This window comes from Scyliorhinus canicula, chromosome 1, assembly GCF_902713615.1.
Source record: "Scyliorhinus canicula chromosome 1, sScyCan1.1, whole genome shotgun sequence".
NCBI classification, from domain to species: Eukaryota; Metazoa; Chordata; class Chondrichthyes; order Carcharhiniformes; family Scyliorhinidae; genus Scyliorhinus; species Scyliorhinus canicula.
Window position 1 is genome coordinate 62273142 of NC_052146.1, and position 8776 is coordinate 62281917.

The 8776-nt window shown below is 48.1% G+C and overlaps 1 long non-coding RNA gene across 1 annotated transcript in view; it reads left to right on the forward strand.

Moving 5' to 3' along the window:
* Positions 1–2965, forward strand: part of LOC119963017 — a 36442-nt gene extending 33477 nt beyond the window's left edge. The window contains exon 2 of the long non-coding RNA XR_005460004.1: positions 2103–2965. This is a non-coding gene — a long non-coding RNA (uncharacterized LOC119963017). The remainder of the gene's footprint in view (positions 1–2102) is intronic.
* Positions 2966–8776: the final 5811 nt, after the last annotated feature.

Consider the following 8776-nt stretch of genomic DNA (forward strand, 5'->3'; position numbering starts at 1 on the left):
CCTGTACTGTGGCTCTTTTTGAGTTGTGACTATGACTTCTCTGCCTTACACTTTTCCCCTTACTGCCTTTTGTTTCTGTCCCCGTTTTACTTCCCTCCGACTTCCTGCATCGGTTCCCATTCCCCTGCCACATTAGTTTAAACCCTCCCCAACAGCACTAGCAAACCACCATCCCAGGACATTGGTTCCACTCCTGCCCAGGTGCAGACCGTCCAGTTTGTACTGGTCCCACCTCCCCCAGAACCAGTTCCAATGCCCCAGGAATTTGAATCCCTCCCTCTTGCACCATCTCTCAAGCCACGCATTCATCCTATCTATCCTGACATTCCTGCTTGACTAGCTCATTGCACTGGTAGCAATCCTGAGATTACTGCCTTTGAGGTCCTACTTTTTAATTTAACTCCTAACTCCCTGAATTCAGCTTGTAGGACCTCATCCCGTTTTCTATCTATATCATTGGTGCCTATATGCACTACAACAGCCAGCTGTTCGCTCCCCCCCCCCCCCCCCCCCAAGAATGTCCTACAAATGCTCCGAGACATCCTTGAGCCTTGCACCAGGGAGGCAACATACCATCCTGGAGTCTCGATTGCGTCCGCAGAACCGCCTGTCTATTTGCCTTACGATTGAGTCCCTTATCACTATTGCCCTGCCATTCTTTTTCCTGCCCTCCTGTGCATCAGAGCCAGCCATGGTGCCATGAACCTGGCTGCTGCTGTCTCCGCCTGGTGAGCCATTTCCCTCAACAGTATCCACAATGTCAGGGAGATGAACGCAGGGGACACCTGCACTGCCTTCCTACTGTTTCTCTGTCTTTTGGTCACCCATTTTCTATCTCCCTCAGTACCTTTCACCTGCGGTGTGACCAACTCAGCAAACGTGCTATCCACAACGTCCTCAGCATCGCGGATGCTCCAAAGTAAGTCCACCGCAGCTCCAGAGCCATCAAGCGGTCTAATACGAGCTGCAGGTGGACGCACGTCCTGCACGTGAAGGAGTCAGGGCCACCGGAAGGGTCCCTGAACTCCCACATCACACACGCGGGTACAAAATAAACTACTTTTGACTTACCGTTTCGGGGCTCCTCATTGACTACAGTAGTGAGCAAGATTTTACACTGCTCCAAACCCCTGACAAATGTACCCCAGCCAAAGGCTGATCACCAAAAGAACAAGCACCTCCTTCCTCTCAACAGCCTGTTAAAGAGAAGAGCACAGACTGCAGGGTTCAGCTAAAAAGATCCTGACAGTAGAGAAAGATCATGCTCTCAGAGATCATGCCGCCCACAAAGCAGCCTTGCTACAGTTCGGCTCGGAAGCTTCTTGCATCGTCCATACTTAAATGTCAGATCCTGAACTCTCACTCTGAATTCAGGCAACACCCTCTCAGAAGATGGCCAAAGAACAAAACAAAGGGAAAGAAACCACCCACATAGCTCCGAAAAAGCATTTAGAAGCATTGTGGAAATTCTAAAGAAAAAATGATAAAATATAACCTCAAGTTCGTTAAGGAGACACACTTAACAGGCACTAATAAAACAGACAGGTTAATGGTTAGTGCTTTGAATTGATAAGAATCTGATTATCTGCTAAAATCTTCAATGGCAGATTACACTGCAGCAAGTAGGCTAAACATTATCAGGCCAAGATCTTTAAGCAGTAATTTACTGTTGTGGAAGCGAATTTAGGCAAGGATGTCTGATCAGAATATCTGCACATTTGATTGTTTATCTGTAAATCTCATGTGTCGTAGGCCAATGGCATCTAAAGGGCAGAACCCTTTAGATGTTCCAGATAAAACTGATAGGGAGAGAGAGTTGAATGACACATGTGAAGATACATTTTTTTTAGAAATCACTCTGAAAGGGTTCAAGACACAGTTCTGAAAGCTGAGGGCCTTCTAAAAGGTCAGACAGGTCACAGGTCATTCATGCAGGCCAGTACAGGAACCCAAGATACAAAAGTCAAATGCTGTGGGTGCTGGAAATCCGTGATAAATGTTCTGACGAGAGGTCGCAGGCCTGAAACGTTAACCCTGTTTCTCTCTCCACAGATCCTGCTTGACTTGCCGAGTATTTCCACCATTTTACGTTTTTATTTCAGGACCCTAAGGGTGGAGTGTTACAAAACCCGCTGTGGCAGGATGGAAAATGTGGCGAGCCGTTCAAAATCCCATTGACTTCGGCAGGACCGGAAGATCCCACTGGCGAGACTGACTGTAAAATTCCGCCCCTAAGCTGTTGGGAAACTGAAAGCGGAACAGCCACAGCGCCAACTGCTGACAGAGGACTGAATCACTGCAGCCTAGGATTGTCGTGGGAGGGGCTCAATTTCAACTTTTTCTCATTTAAGGGAACGATGAGCAAATTTTAGAAAGATAAAGTTAGGCACAACATTAAACAGGAATTTTTTAAAATCAAAATTGAAAGAAATAACATACTGTGTCACAGAACCTTGGGCTAGTGCGCGGTCAATTCCAGCCCCACTTGACCCGGAGTCCCAACATCATTGAGATGAAGTTTTATTGTAAATACACGAGGTTCTTGGTTGAGCCAAAAAACTACAGTCACCAGGTTTGCAACTTTAACACACTTAACCTTTTACCGTGTTCAGTATTATCATTAAACTGACAGAAAATGTAACTGACGACCTACTGCCCCTTTCGCAGCCCTCACTTCTTAACTACCTCCAATCTCTCTACACACAAACAGATAAACAACACAGAGGGGAAAAGATGGTTGATAGGGAAAGAAAATGTTAATAGAATAAAAGGATCTTAGATGCACTGAGATATCTTTCTGAAGTTCAGACTTTCATTTTGGTCCTTCTTCCTTCTCGGCTTGAGGTGGGTTTCTCTGGCAAGGTTGTCTACTTTCTCTGTAGATTCAGGATCACTTCAAGTTTACAGCAAAATCCAGGCACTCATTTGGTTGTAGAACAATAAAGCAGTTCTTTGACTTCAACAAGCAAGAGAGAGAGTCTATTCCTTCTCCTTCCAAGGTCTAAACACCTCTGCCAAATTCTCCAGGAAAGCATAACACGGGAACTAATCACTGACTGTTGTCAGGCAGAACACTGTCCCTTGCCAACCCAACGGTTGCCAGTTAGCCAATTGAAACAACTTCCTCCAAAGCCGGTTCCTACGATTCACTCGGCACCGAAGAGTCTGGCCAGACTCCTCTCCAAACATAAAACTTGGGAGCATAATACCCTGACAAGCCGGCTGCGTCAGCTTGAGTCTTCTCTTTAAAGGCATACCCCAATTATGGGGCCGTAGACCAAAAATAATAAAATAAAATTAGAGCATAGTACATACAGTGCAGAAAGAGGCCATTCGGCCCATCAAGTCTGCACCGACCCACTTAAGCCCTCACTTCCACCCTACCCCCGTAACCCAATAACCCCTCCTAACCTTTTTGGTCACTATGGACAATTTATCATGGCCAATCCACCTAACTTGCACGTCTTTGGACTGTGGGAGGAAACCGGAGCACCCGGAGGAAACCCACGCAGACACGGGGAGAACGCGCAGACTCCGCACAGTCAGTGACCCAGCGGGGAATCACACTTGGGACCCTGGCGCTGTGAAGCCACAATGCTAACCACTTGCGCTACCGTGCTGCCCCATGGGAACAAAGGAAATAAATAGGAAAGATTCTTACAACTGAGCAAAATAATCAATGTTAAAGCAATAAATAGATTTTTTTTAAATTAGTAATTAATAAAGATGACCATTAGAGTGTGAATGGGTATGAGTATATGTTAGTGTGTGGGGTGAGGATGCACACATTCACATGCCTTCTTTCACTCACCCACTCACTCTCCCACACACTCATTCACTGTTAAGACTATATCAGAACTCCAACCTTTACAGGATCAACATGAAAATCCTTCTGCCTTGTCAGACACTCCTATTCAATTAAAATCATGGGCTGGCTTCTCCGTTCTTTTAAAAAAATTAATTTAGAGTACCCAATCCATTTTTTCCAATTGAGGGACAATTCAGCATGGCCAATCCACCTACCCTGCACATCTTTTGGGTTGTGGGGGCAAAACCCACGCAAAGACAGGGGAGAATGTGCAAACTCCATACGGACAGTGACCCAGAGCTGGGACCAAACCTGGGACCTCGGCGCTGTGAGGCAGCAGTGCTAACCCACTGCGCCACTGTGCTTCCCTCTGGATTCTCAGTTTCTGAGGCTAAGTGCAGAGGATCTGTGGCGCTTTACGTGGAAGAAATCGGCGGCACCCCCTCTCCAATCCTGCGACCGGTGACAGCCAGTCTCACCCTCCAATACCCCTCCCTCACCACCGGCAAAATTCCCAGCCGCCACGAAATAAACGGCCGGAGAATGGCCGGGTCCGTGGCCACGCATGTGCACGGCGAAGACCTGTAGCGGTTGCACCGTAAAACATAGCGCCGGCTGTGCACGAACCCGACCTGTCAGATAGTTCCCTCCCCCGACCATCCCCTCGCCCCACCCGGCTACCTCCCACCAGTCCCCCCAGCCCTCGCGCAGGCCTCCCCAGCCAGCAGCATGGCTCCCACCCGACTGTGATGGTGATGGACACAGTCCGCAGCCGCCCACGCTGGGTTCCCACACGGCTGAGACCACACGTGGTCGGGAACAGCTCATCGGGGGTGGAGCATCGGGGGAGGGCCTTCAGGTGGTGCACTGAGGCCATCCCAATGACATGCAGCGCGCACCACGATGATGCCGTTTCGGAGGGGTGGAGCATACGAATCCTAAATCAAACAGGTGCCGCCCCCACTTTCGGCATCAAAAGGGATTCCCCACCCAATTGCCGATTATGAAATCAGCGCCGGGGATTGGAGAATCCCGCCGATAATCTGTATCCCAAGTAGAAGGCATTCTCCAGCATCCCCCGACTAAGATGCCCCATGATGTCTAGGAATAAACGCAACACTCATAAATTATCTACACCCTAGGAATCCTCCGAAATCAAAACAATGTTCCATCAGCCATGTCTCTGTAAACAAGTAAATGGTTAAAATCAATGATTACCTCACCTTTACTACACTTTAATCACAGCTTTAGCAGACTTACTACCTGTATAAATTTCAACCCATGGTTTTGAATACCATTACTGCAACAGAATATAAAATATAAAACATAACTATTTCCTATATTCATTTCACACCTACTCGCTCGCGCACTCTCTCAATCGCACAGTTACACACTTGTTTACTGTTTAGCTCACTGGTTTAGCTGGTTTAGCGCACTGAGCTAAATCGCTGGCTTTTAAAGCAGACCAAGCAGGCCAGCAGCACGGTTCGATTCCCGTACCAGACAGGCGCCGGAATGTGGCGAGTAGGGGCTTTTCACAGTAACTTAATTGAAGCCTACTTGTGACAATAAGCGATTTTCATTTCATTTCATTTCGCACCTATGGAGCCCAGGTGGTTTGGAGAGGAAAGATTTTGCTATTCTACAATCTTGACTCATGTAGGGAGCCTTGTCTCTCGCACCCACCCCTCACCCATCGGCAACCTCTCTCTCCCACCCACCCCCAACCACTGACAGCCAGTCTCACCCTCCAATACCCCTCCCTCACCACCGGCAACCAATCTCACCCTCCCCAGTCCTCCCTTACCATCAGTAAGCAGTCTCTAGCTCCCCTATCCTCCCTTACTCTCAGTAATCAGTCTCTCCCTCCCCTAACATCCGTTACCATCATTAAGCAGTCTCTAGCTCCCCTATCCTCCCTTACTCTCAGTAATCAGTCTCTCTCCCCTATCCTCCCTTACTCTCAGTAATCAGTCTCTCTCTCCCCTATCCTCCCTTACTCTCAGTAATCAGTCTCTCCCTCTCCCCTATCCTCCCTTACTCTCAGTAATCAGTCTCTCTCTCCCCTATCCTCCCTTACTCTCAGTAATCAGTCTCTCTCTCCCCTATCCTCCCTTACTCTCAGTAATCAGTCTCTCCCTCCCCATCCTCCCTTACCATCAGTAAGCAGTCTCTCTCTCCCCTATCCTCCCTTACTCTCAGTAATCAGTCTCTAGCTCCCCCATCCTCCCTTACTCTCAGTAATCAGTCTCTCTCTCCCCTATCCCCCCTTACTCTCAGTAATCAGTCTCTAGTTCCCCTATCCTCCCTTACTCTCAGTAATCAGTCTCTCTCTCCCCTATCCTCCCTGACTCTCAGTAAGCAGTCTCTAGCTCCCCAATCCTCCCTTACTCTCAGTAATCAGTCTCTCTCTCCCCTATCCTCCCTTACTCTCAGTAATCAGTCTCTCCCTTCCCTATCCTCCCTTACTCTCAGTAATCAGTCTCTCCCTCCTCTATCCTCCCTTACTCTCAGTAATCAGTCTCTCCCTCCCCTATCCTCCCTTACTCTCAGTAATCAGTCTCTTGCTCTCTTATCCTCCCTTACTCTCAGTAATCAGTCTCTCCCTCCCCTATCCTCCCTTACTCTCAGTAATCAGTCTCTAGCTCCCCTATCCTCCCTTACTCTCAGTAAGCAGTCTCTCCCTCCCCTATCCTCCGTTACCATCAGTAAGCAGTCTCTAGCTCCCCAATCCTCCCTTACTCTCAGTAATCAGTCTCTCTCTCCCCTATCCTCCGTTACCATCAGTAAGCAGTCTCTAGCTCCCCTATCCTCCCTTACTCTCAGTAATCAGTCTCTCCCTCCCCAATCCTCCGTTACTCTCAGTAATCAGTCTCTCCCTCCCCTATCCTCCCTTACCATCAGTAAGCAGTCTCTAGCTCCCCTATCCTCCCTTACTCTCAGTAATCAGTCTCTCCCTCCCCTATCCTCCCTTACTCTCAGTAATCAGTCTCTCCCTCCCCTATCCTCCCTTACTCTCAGTAATCAGTCTCTCCCTCCCCAATCCTCCCTTACTCTCAGTAATCAGTCTCTCCCTCCCCAATCCTCCCTTACTCTCAGTAATCAGTCTCTCCCTTCCCTATCCTCCCTTACTCTCAGTAATCAGTCTCTCCCTCCCCAATCCTCCCTTACTCTCAGTAATCAGTCTCTCCCTCCCCTATCCTCCCTTACCATCAGTAATCAGTCTCTCCCTCCCCTATCCTCCCTTACTCTCAGTAATCAGTCTCTCCCTCCCCAATCCTCCCTTACTCTCAGTAATCAGTCTCTCCCTCCCCAATCCTCCCTTACTCTCAGTAATCAGTCTCTCCCTTCCCTATCCTCCCTTACTCTCAGTAATCAGTCTCTCCCTCCCCAATCCTCCCTTACTCTCAGTAATCAGTCTCTCCCTCCCCTATCCTCCCTTACCATCAGTAATCAGTCTCTCCCTCCCCTATCCTCCCTTACTCTCAGTAATCAGTCTCTCCCTCCCCCATCCTCCCTTACTCTCAGTAATCAGTCTCTCCCTCCCCTATCCTCCCTTACCATCAGTAAGCAGTCTCTAGCTCCCCAATCCTCCCTTACTCTCAGTAATCAGTCTCTCTCTCCCCTATCCTCCCTCAACACTGGCAGCCACTGTCTCCTACCCCTGTCTCCCACTCACCACTCGCAGCCATTCTCTCCCTCCCCTATCCTCCCTTACCTCGAGCAGCCAGTCTCTCCATCTGCCCCCTGCCTCTCCCTCCCCTCTCCCTCCCCCCCACCTCCAGCATCCAGCTCATTTGGCGAGCCCTTGTCAACACAATGGGCCAAATGGTCTCCTTCTGCCTTTAACCAATCTCTGATTCTGTAATAAAAACAGAAAATGCTGTAAAATCTGACGGCATAGAATTATCATAGAATTTATAGTGCAGAAGGAGGCCATTCGGCCCATCGAGTCTGCACCGGCTCTTGGAAAGAGCACCCTACCCAAGGTCAACACCTCCACCCTATCCCCATAACCCAGTAACCCCACCCAACACTAAGGGTAATTTTGGACTCTAAGGGCAATTTATCATGGCGAATCCACCTAACCTGCACATCTTTGGACTGTGGGAGGAAACCGGAGCACCCGGAGGAAACCCACGCACACAAGGGGAGGATGTGCAGACTCCGCACAGACAGTGACCCAAGCCGGAATCGAACCTGGGACCCTGGAGCTGTGAAGCGATTGTGCTATCCACAATGCTACCGTGCTGCCCTCCACAATGCTACCGTGCTGCATCTGTGGAGAGGGAACAGAGCTAACGTTTCAAGTCTCCACAATAAATTTCACCTGCCTCAGGGAGGGAGGCTAAAAACGTGCCCAGCAGCAGCACAGAAAATCCTGCCCAAAGTCAAAAATCAAGAGTCGCCCTTCACAAATTTGTTTTTTAAGGATTCGAGTCATTTTTAAGGGTTAACTTTTAAATCCGTTTTAGCCACGCAGCAAGTTGTGTTAAAAATTAAAGAAACTCTGTTGCTTTCTGCTGATAATTGTTTACTCTGTGAAAAATATGGTGTGGCAAAGCTCATTATTTCATCGACGGCAGCTGACATTCCGACCAGGGCCTGTGAGAGAAAAAAAATATTTCATCAATGCAGGCTTGAAGTGACTTATTTAGTTGATTAATTACTTATTGACTTGAAGTCAAGGTGTGAGCGAGACTAATAATTTTGTAATTAATTGTCTTTTAACTGATATATGAAGTAAACACTTCAGTTAATAATTTATTTACTGAAAGCAGAAATGTGAATGGAAAACGAAAAAGATCTTTCATAATTTAGTGGCCTTGAGCCAACCCAGAAGGAAAACATGATTAAGAATTTATTGGCTCAAAGCATGAAGGAATTTTTTTGAAGTTCATGGTTGAAGGAGTCAAATAAAGGGGAGAACAATTAATAATTAAGTGGCTATGGACAGGTCTCTATGAA